We start from the raw sequence: 9,534 nt of genomic DNA on the forward strand, positions 1-9,534 counted from the left end.
GAGCCTTAGGTGGAGCATCGACGTGTCGCCGACTCCCCGACAGTTTTCAGACAGGAGGCGCTTTCTCTCGGTTGGTTCACCTTCCTCTGCTGGCTGTGCTGGCCGAGGGTCAATGTTTTGCCCTACGGCAAACTCAACTGCACGTCGGGAACATCTGAACACGACCTGCTGCTCTCAGCGTCAGCATTTGTTTTGCACGACAACAAAATTATCAAAAAGGAATGCCTACCAAGCAATAGATGATTATCAATTTAAAAAAAGAATAGATCGTCAGGTGACCCTACAAATGTTACAGGTTGCATACATCTCTTATTGTGCTGCATCATCCTTTTGATAATATATTTTATCTGCGCAAAACACAAATGAATACTACTCCCTCCGTCCCATAATATAAGAGCGTTTTTTACACTAGTGTAGTGTCAAAAATATTCTTATATTATGAGATGGAGGGAGTAGTTTTTATAATTTTTATACTCCTTCCATTTCCACATGCTAAATACTTGGCCTTCAAACAAGATGCAGCAGTGACAACACCCTCCTAGTGCCGAATTCAAATAACACCGGTGCATATAATCTACAGGACTATTTTCTCAAGCTAGTCCAAAATTCATTGGAAGAAAAGAGAGAGCGCGAGCGCGCACACACACACACACAAAACACATGTCATAGTCTGGTACAAAAGCCACAAAGTAGTTTTTTACTTCAAACATAGGTGTTATCAGTATCACGCATAACATAATTAATACAGGACCGTGATAACCAGCTTTCCCCGATCACCGAGAAATAGCATATGTAAATATCAATTGCAAAACCAAATTATGAAAAAGGCCTTATGAAAATGAAGCCACTTTATTTGCAAACACCCGCAGATCTGGGCCATCACTTGGTCCCGATGAACAACCCCCACCTCTGCTCACCAGCAGAGCTCCAATGAAGTTTCGCGTTCCACCCAGTCACGATGTCATCATAGTCCTCCTGAAAATAAATCAAACTAACAATTAGATATGCTTGCATTTTTTGTAGAATATTAAGATATGCTTGCTAGGAACATAGAAAGAATGGAGACTTCTAAACTGCCAGTTCATGGTTGGGCCTGTTAAGGGCTTACCTGACCGAAATCAGCCAGAAATTCATCTTTGTTCTTTTCAACTTCGGCTAGCTCCCTATGTAAAACTTTCAGGAACTGAAATGCGGAAATCGGCATTAATTAGTATTGTATCCAAGAAACTGCTCTCTGCATCTTTGTGGAAGAAAACATAATCACTAGAAGTTGCAAACCAACGAGCTGGTGAGGGAATAACCTGATCAGTGCGGTCTTCAGCAATGACATCATGGAAACCAACATTCTGTAGCATCTGCATAGTTTTGACGTATACAAGTTAATGGAGATCAACATTTTCTTACACAAACAGCACTAACAATACATCATCGCAATTAAGTGGCACCTGTCCATAAGCCTCTACATTATGAAGGTTGTAACCCCTCTGCTTAATGTATGCCGCAAACTCTTCAGATGGTTTCCTGGACTCCTACAGTAATCACTGATTAGGACCTTACCCCCCGGTTTTAGCCATTTGAAGAAACTTCTAAACAAAGTGGGTTTATCCTGCAAATACAAAAGCAGCACTAGTCATAAAACTGTTATTCTGGCACCAAATAAGGAATGACATAGAGAGTAATTGTTGGGGAACGTAACATGCAATTACAAAAAAATTCCTACAATCACGCAAGATCTATTTAGGTGATGCATAGCAACGAGAGGGAGAGAGTGTGTCCACGTACCGTGACCGAAAGTGGAAGCGTTAGGTTAACGCGGTTGATGTAGTCGAACGTCTTCGCGATCCAACCGATCAAGTACCGAACGTACGGCACCTCCGAGTTCAGCACACGTTCAGCTCGATGACGTCCCTCGAACTCTTGATCCAGCAAAGTGTCGAGGGAGAGTTTCGTCGGCACGACGGCGTGGTGACGGTGATGGTGATGTGTTCCGCGCAGGGCTTCGCCTAAGCACTACGTGAATATGACCGGAGGAGTAAACCGTGGAGGGAGACGCCGCACACGGCTTGGAACAATTGGCGTGTCTCCAAGGGGTGCCCTGCCCACGTATATAAAGGAGGGAGAGGGAGGAGGCCGGCCCTAGGGGGCGTGCCAAGTGGGGGGAGTCCTACTAGGATCCCGGTCCTCGTAGGGTTCGCCCCCCACCCCCCTCTTATTCCTTCTCATGGAGGGGGGAAGGGGGAAAAGAGAGGGAGCACGAGAAGGAAAGGGGGGCGCTGCCCCCTCCCCTAGTCCAATTCGGACTCCCATGGGGGGCGTGGCCACCCCTTGTGGGCTGCCTCCTCTCTCTCCTATGGCCCATAGTGGCCCATTACTTTCCCCGGGGGGTTCCGGTAACCTCCCGGTACTTCGAAAAATACCCAAAACGATCTGAAAGCGTTCCGGTGTCCGAATACTATCGTCCAATATATCAATCTTTACCTCTCGACCATTTCAAGACTCCTCGTCATGTCTGTGATCTCATCCGGGACTCCGAACAATCTTCGGCCACCAAAACACATAACTCATAATACAAATCATCATCGAATGTTAAGCGTGCGGACCGTACGGGTTCGAGAAATATGTAGACATGACCGAGACATATCTCCGGTCAATAACCAACAGCGGAACCTGGATGCTCATATTGGTTCCTACATATTCTACGAAGATCTTTATCGGTCAAACCGCAATGACAATATATGTTACTCCATTTGTCATCGGTATGTTACTTGCCCAAAATTCTATCGTCGGTATCCTTATACCTAGTTCAATCTCGTTACCAGCAAGTCTCTTTACTCGTTCCGTAATGCATCATCCCGCAACTAACTCATTAGTTACCTTGCTTGTAAGGCTTATCGTGATGTGCATTACCGAAAGAGCCCAGAGATACCTCTCCGATACTCGGAGTGACAAATCCTAATCTCGATCTATGCCAACCCAACAAATTAACACCTTCGGAGACACCTGTAGAGCATCTTTATAATCACCCAGTTACGTTGTGATGTTTGATAGCACACAAGGTATTCCTTCGGTATTCGGGAGTTGCATAATCTCATAGTCAAAGGAATATGTATAAGTCATGAAGAAACCAATAACAATAAAACTTAATGATCATTATGCTAAGCTAACGGATGGGTCTAGTCCATCACATCATTCTCTAATGATGTGATGATGTGATCCCGTTCATCAAATGGCAACACATGTCTATGGTCAGGAAACTTAACCATCTTTGATTAACAAGCTAGTCAAGTAGAGGCATACTAGGGACACTCTGTTTTGTCTATGTATTCACACATGTATCAAGTTTCCGGTTAATACAATTCTAGCATGAATAATAAACATTTATCATGATATAAGGAAATATAAATAACAACTTTATTATTGCCTCTAGGGCATATTTCCTTTAGTAATCACCAATTGTAGATGCAAACACATCAAATTTTTTGTAGATGCAAAACTAAGCATGATTGTTTTTACATTTATCCTACCAAGATTCGCACTAGCCCAAGATGGTATCCATACTTCAAGGTGAGCACTTGATATGTTGTTGTAGTTCATGCCTTAATATGTTGTTATTGTTCTGTAGTAGACTAACAACATATTGTAATGCCATTCCAGGATTGCATTAGAGCAATAGATGGTACTCATGTCACTGCCAGAGTGCCAAGGTCACAAGCTGCAGCATATAGAGATAGGAAGCACTACATAACCCAGAATGTGCTAGCTGTTGTTGACTTCGATCTGAAGTTCACATATGTGTTGGCTGACTGGGAAGGATCCGTACATGATTCTAACATTCTCAGTGACAGCATGAGTCGTCGTGATGGCATCAACATCCCCGATGGCAAGTTCTACCTTGGAGATGCTGTTTATGCATGTCGGCCAGGTGTTCTTCCACCCTTCAGGAAAACCAGGTACCATTTAAACGAGTTTCCTGGTAGGGACTATCCTAGGACTCCTCATGGACTGTTCAATCTCTGACACTCAAGCCTTAGAGTGACTCATCAACTCATCATTGCAGGATTCAGTTGTGAATGATGCAACATCCAAGAACAAGCTTCACCTGGGTAGGGTAAGGGTGGAATGGCTTCTGATCCAAGATCTTAAACCTGTTCTTCAAAGCTCCAAAGGCCCTCTCAACTCCGGCCATGGTATGCAGGTGTTCGACAATGAAGCGTGGAAGAACAAAAGGTTGGAGTGGGCTCAGGCAATGTGGGATAACAGAGGTCAGACAAGGATCTAAAACAGAAGAAGAAGAGGAAGAAGAAGAAAGAGGCAGCAGCAGAAGCGAGGAAGAGGAAGCAACACATCAGTAGCAGAGAAAGAGGAAGAGGATGAACTTGCACCTAGTTAGCATCATTGAACTTTACTTATTCCGCCATGTTGGCTCTTAATAACTTGTATTTTTATTTGCTAGTAGCTAGGATAAACTGCCATTTGTTTTCTAGCTAGGACGAAACAATGTTCAGTGTCTGTGGTAAGATCACCACTAGTGAGAAGTGGTGATCACATTTTTAGCCGTTTGCAACCAAACAACGTGTTGTTTGTTTAACAACAGCGACACGGGCACCCAAACAGCGTGCTGACTAGTTGATTCCCTCATGCAGAAAGTCTAATGCAGGCAACCAAACTACATGCATATATTGGTATTTAGCATGCATTTAACCAGATGTTGATTTTTAGCCTGCACTTGCCCAATGAAGATAAATGGGTCTTGACTAATGTTTATGGACCCTGTCAGCAACAAGAGAGAATTAACTTTCTCACTTGGTTTCAAGATTTCCATATGCCAGATGACACTGATTGGATTATTGTGGGGGATTTCAACTATGTTAGATACCCACACAACAGGAGCAGAGAAGGTGGCAACATCAATGATATGCTTCTTTTTAATGAGGCTATTAACAAGTAGGCCTTAATTGAGATTCCACTCAAGGGCAGAAAATTTACTTGGAGAAATATGCAGGAGGCTCCATTACTTGGAAAGCTTGATTGGTGCTTCACATCTGAATCTTGGACACTCAAATATCCAGCTACATTTACTCTACCACTAGCCAAGACCACCTCAGATCATGTTCCAATCAAAAATCCAAATTGGCTCCTCTATCCCTAGATCAAACATCTTCAGATTTGAGAATTACTGGTTGGAACACCACCAGTTCAAAGATGTGGTTAAGAATATTTGGTCCCAACAACTTGATGAACTAGATAGTGCAAAAGCTATTGTGTAACGCCCATGATGTGGCTATATCTCCCACGTGTCGAAGCACGACTTAGAGGCATAACCGCATTGTAAGCAATGTCGCAAGTGGGGTAATCTTCACACAACCCATGTACTGAATAAGAAAAGAGGTACATAGTTGGCTTACAATCGCCACGTCACACAACACATAAAAATAACATTACATTCATCCAGATACAATCAAGGTCCGACTACGGAACCAAAATAAAGACAACCCCAAATGCATAAAGTCACCGATCGCCCCAACTGGGCACTACTACTGATCATCTGGAAAGGAAACATAATATCGTCCTGAGTCCTCATCGAACTCCCACTTAAGCTCAGTCGCATCTCCTGGAATGGAATCATCAGTCCATGCATCTGGTTTTGGAAGTATCTGTGAGTCACGGGGACTCAGCAATCTCACACCCTCGCGATCAAGACTATTTAAGCTTATAGGTAGGGTAAAAGGTATGAGGCGGAGCTGCAGCAAGCACTAGCATATATGGTGGCTAGCATACGCAAATGAGAGCGAGAAGAGAAGGAAATGGCACGGTCGAGAAACTATGATCAATAAGTGATCCTAGAACAACCTACAATCAAGCATAACACGAGACCGTGTCTCTTCCCGGACTCCGCCGAAAAGAGACCATCACAGCAACACACTTTGTTGATTCATTTTAATTAAGTTAAGTTTCAGGTTTTCTACAACCGGACATTAACAAATTCCCATCTGCCCATAACCGCGGGCACGGCTTTCGAAAGTTCAAAACCCTGTAGGGGTGTCCCAACTTAGCCCATCACAAGCTCTCACGGTCAACGAAGGATATTCCTTCTCCCAAGACAACCCGACCAGACTAAGAATCCCGGTTACAAGACATCTCGACAATGGTAAAACTAAACCAGCAAAGCCGCCCGAATGTGCCGACAAATCCTGATAGGAGCTGCACATATCTCGTTCTCAGGGCACACTCGGATGAGACATCCTACGAGTAAAACCAACCCTCAAGTTGCCCCGAGGTGGCCCCGTAGCTCGGTGCGGACCAACACTCAAAGGAGCACTGGCCTGGGGGGGTTTAAAATAAAGATGACCCTTGAGTCCGCGGAACCCAAGGGAAAAAGAGGCTAGGTGGTGAATGGTAAAAGCAAGGTTGGGCTTTGCTGGAGGAGTTTTATTCAAGGTGAACTGTCAAGGGGTTCCCATTATAACCCAACCATGTAAGGAACGCAAAATCAAGGAACATAACACCGGTATGACAGAAACTAGGGCGGCAAGAGTGGAACAAAACACCAGGCATAAGGCCGAGCCTTCCACCCTTTACCAAGTGTATAGATGCATTAAAATAGACAAGATATAATAGTGATATCCCAACAATAAACATGTTGCAACAAGGAACAAACTCCAATCTTCACCTGCAACTAGCAACGCTATAAGAGGGGCTGAGCAAAGCGGTAACATAGCCAAACAACTATTTGCTAGGACAAGGTGGGTTAGAGGTTTGACATGGCGATAAGGGAGGCATGATAAGCAAGTGGTAGGTATCGTAGCATAGGCATAGCAAAAGAGCGAGCATCTAGCAAGCAAAGATAGAAGTGATTTCGAGGGTATGGTCATCTTGCCTGCAAAGTTCTCCGAGTTGACGTAAGCTTGATGTAAGAATTTAAAAAGAATGAATAAAACATGAAGAAACACCGGGAAGGATTAGCAAATAAACGAAGATGCTTGAGAGAATTTAGATCCATGAGAACGAAGAGATTACGAGCTGATTAGAGAATATTGAATGATGCACCGGTAAGATTGAGATAAATAGAGCTGAAAGCTGAGAATGAATAGGTCTTATGAAATGATGGGCTTCGGAGAATCAAACAGAAAAGACTCCTGAATTGCTCCGATAGGTGGAAAAAAAATCTCACAATCGAAAACAATTATGAGAGGAAGGCATCAAGTTAGAACCATGGATCCTTGAGAGAACGGATAAAATATGGAGGAAAACTCTTCTTCGGTCTTCAAATGTTGATAAAAGACGACGAGAAACACCACCATCAATTGTTTAGACACTCTGGAAGAATCAAAACAAAGAGGTTGAGCCAATGATGAAAATAATTCGACAGGTCTTGGGGAAAAACATAAGACTGATGATAATTCATTCTTACGTCAAACTTTAAAGAATTTGAGGATAGCTCCGGGAAAATAAGAAGAGTCAGGTAAGTTCCTGGGAAAAGACTTGTGGGTTAGGGCCCACTCAAGAGAAACACCGTTGAAATGATATAAAAGAGAGGTTGCACCGGTTGAATTAAATGGCTTGAATGAGGTGACATCCTCGAAAGATCTTGAACGAAAGCAGAGTGGAAACACGAATCTTTTGAGATATCTTCGGCACTCCGAAACAAATGAATAGCGAGGAGTAGATGATTAAGAGGTGCGCCGGTATGAGAAGGTATTGAAATGAGGAAAATATATGATCAACAAAGCTTGTATTGGATCCACCGGAGATGGAAAGAATGAAAAATGATGAACTAGTAGAACATCTTCTTGAGAACCACCGGGTAAGAATATTGACGGAAAAGAATGGAGAGACTTCACATGAATAAAAGGATACTTGACTAAGACATCTAAGTCCTTGAAGAAAAAGGGTGGGTGGGCGGGGAAACAAAGGCAACTTGGGGACGGATGAAACAAACACCGTTGAGAAGAACTGATAATTGATCTTGTGAATGTTGACAAGATTGGATCCATTTGAAGAGGAGCACACCGGTTGAAAAGAAATTGAAAAGACAAACTCGATGATCGAGAAGGATAAGTATTCATATAGAAATATGAGAACACCGCTTAGAAAAGGTATGGAATCAACACTTGACTTCGAAGCAACTCGAATACCACAACTCAAAACAAAACAAAGTATTGGCTTGCAGAATAAGCCGGAACAAACATATGATAGAGATTTCGTCCGAAGTTTTCGTGGTGGGGCCTACACGGGCTCGATCGTACATCACCATCATGTACAAGGCAGTGCACATGACATACGAAGCGTCCCCGAGTCAGCATAGCCAAGGACTCTTTAAGACACAACGAGACCACTGTAAAACCAACCATGAATAGGCGGACCACTAGATGTCGAACCCCAATTTCATATCATACATCCGTCAGAAAGATACCTACGAACTACTTGAATTCCCACTTATAAACTCCCGAAACTTTCCGGTTATGCAATCAGGTGTTGGGGATACAGGGGAAGCATAATATCTCACCCAAAACTAACAAATCCTACATCCAGCTGTATCTATCCTTCAACACATAACCAAGAAACCTTCGGAAATCATCTACCTCAACCTTCGAAAAGCATCCGTTATACGAGTTATGGCAATACTCCCGAACTCCCGCCCCAGTACTGGGTGGCGTCGAGGTTATCTCACCAACAACTGTATAAAAGAGATTTTCGATGTCGACGAAACTAATCTCAGGTATTCCAGAACTGCAACGATAAAATTGTGACGACAACACCTCGGAGCTCAACTCCCCGGGACACTGCCACAACCCCTAAATGTCAGGAGGCACCAAGAACAATGTTCTCGTCGCAAAACCATCGGAACGATTCCAAGATACCCGCGTGATCCTAATTTTTTTTAGTGAATTTTGAGAAGAGAAGAGTCAAAACTCTACGTCAGGATGCCTCACCAGAGCGACGAAGGGACTGAGGAGTAAAAAGAAGTCCTAACTCTCCGATATATATAATTCCTAAATGACTCAAAACATTCTTCTAGACTCAATAGCGCCAGCTATTCGATCAAGCAGGGGGCTCCTAAGGTCGGGGAAGGCTCTGATTACCAACTTGTAACGCCCTTGATGCGGCTATATCTCCCACGTGTCGAAGCACGACTTAGAGGCATAACCGCATTGAAAGCAATGTCGCAAGTGAGGTAATCTTCACACAACCCATGTAATACATAAGGGAAAGAGATACATAGTTGGCTTACAATCGCCACTTCACACAAATACATGAATAAAACATTACGTCAACCAGATACAATCAAGGTTCGACTACGGAACCAAAATGAAAGAAGACTACCCCAAAAGCTACACAGATCCCCGATCGTCCCGACTGGGCTCCACTACTGATCAACTGGAAATGCAACAACATAAGCACAAGATCTTCATCGAGCTCCTCCTTGAGCTTGGTTGCGTCACCTGTACGGTATCATCGGCACCTGCAAACTGGTTTTGGAAGTATCTGTGAGTCACAGGGACTCAGCAATCTCACACCCTCGCGATCAAGACT

General features: G+C 43.5%; 1 long non-coding RNA gene across 1 annotated transcript; it reads right to left on the bottom strand.

Annotated features, from left to right (window-relative positions):
• Positions 1-1,107: 1,107 nt before the first annotated feature.
• Positions 1,108-1,546, bottom strand: LOC119271678. Its single transcript, XR_005134658.1, has 3 exons — positions 1,446-1,546; positions 1,302-1,355; positions 1,108-1,183 (listed from the first exon to the last, which is right to left on the bottom strand). It is a non-coding gene; the product is annotated as an uncharacterized LOC119271678 (long non-coding RNA).
• Positions 1,547-9,534: the final 7,988 nt, after the last annotated feature.

The sequence above is a fragment of the Triticum dicoccoides genome, chromosome 3A, assembly GCF_002162155.2.
Source record: "Triticum dicoccoides isolate Atlit2015 ecotype Zavitan chromosome 3A, WEW_v2.0, whole genome shotgun sequence".
Classification (NCBI taxonomy): Eukaryota; Viridiplantae; Streptophyta; class Magnoliopsida; order Poales; family Poaceae; genus Triticum; species Triticum dicoccoides.